Source organism: Olea europaea, unplaced genomic scaffold, assembly GCF_002742605.1.
Source record: "Olea europaea var. sylvestris unplaced genomic scaffold, O_europaea_v1 scaffold311, whole genome shotgun sequence".
Classification (NCBI taxonomy): Eukaryota; Viridiplantae; Streptophyta; class Magnoliopsida; order Lamiales; family Oleaceae; genus Olea; species Olea europaea.
In genome coordinates, this window is record NW_019249854.1 from 950,088 (window position 1) to 951,208 (window position 1,121).

Below are 1,121 nucleotides of genomic sequence, written 5' to 3' on the forward strand. Positions count from 1 at the left end.
GAGTTTATAAATGAGGTCGTAATCCTTTCTCAAATTAACCACAGAAATGTTGTTGCGCTACTTGGATGTTGTTTGGAGACAGAAGTTCCTTTGTTGGTTTACGAGTTTATTGCTAATAGAACCCTCTTCGATCACATCCATGACCCGAGTGCTGAGTTTCCTATGACATGGGATATGCGCCTAAAAATTGCAGCAGAGGTAGCAGGAGCTCTCGCTTATCTACATTATTCAACTTCCACACCCATTTATCACAGGGACATCAAGTCGAGCAATATCCTTCTAGATGAAAACTATAGACCCAAAGTGTCAGATTTTGGAATTTCAAGGTCTATCGCAGTAGATAAAACTCACTTCACCACCTTAGTTAAGGGGACCTTTGGCTATCTAGATCCAGAATACTTCCGGTCAAGCCAATTTACTGATAAGAGTGATGTCTATAGCTTTGGTGTTGTTCTTATTGAGCTCTTATCAGGACAGAAACCAATAATTTCAAGTGATACAGAAGATGAAAGAAGTTTAGCTGCGCGTTTTCTTATGTCTATGGAACAAAACTGCCTTCATAAATTTTTTGACCCTATAATTTTAGAGCATGAAAAAGATGAAGACATTATTGCTGTTGCTACTTTAGCATATAGATGCTTGAATTTGAATGGGAAGAAAAGACCAACAATGAAAGAAGTCAGCATGGAATTGGAGAATATTAGGCTATCTAAGGGGCAAGCGACTGTCCAAAGTAATACGCAAGTAATCAGCACTGAAGTGGGATCAGTATCGCTATCAGACCTCAACTCCACATGGACATCTAGTGATGGTGAGAGCACTGTACCATCAGAAACCAATCCCTTTCTACATTACACTATTTGATGGAACTAGCATGCATGTTTTATGTTCTTGCAATTAGGACTAAATCAAAGTTGGTTTTTATTGAAAAACAGTAATAAAGTATATTTTTGTAACTTTTCTGTAGCAGTCAGATACAGTAATTCAAAATTTGTTCCCAGATGGAGGGAATAAAGAATGGGAGGAAAAACTGAGGCACACAAATATGGGCATTGGGACCTTTAGGAATAGTCTCTGCCCAGATTTTTCTTTATTCAAATGTTAAGGTTCTTAGATTAAAT

The 1,121-nt window shown here is 37.7% G+C and overlaps 1 pseudogene; it reads left to right on the forward strand.

Annotated features, from left to right (window-relative positions):
• LOC111385229 overlaps nucleotides 1–864 on the forward strand; it is a 21,311-nt pseudogene extending 20,447 nt beyond the window's left edge.
• Nucleotides 865–1,121: the final 257 nt, after the last annotated feature.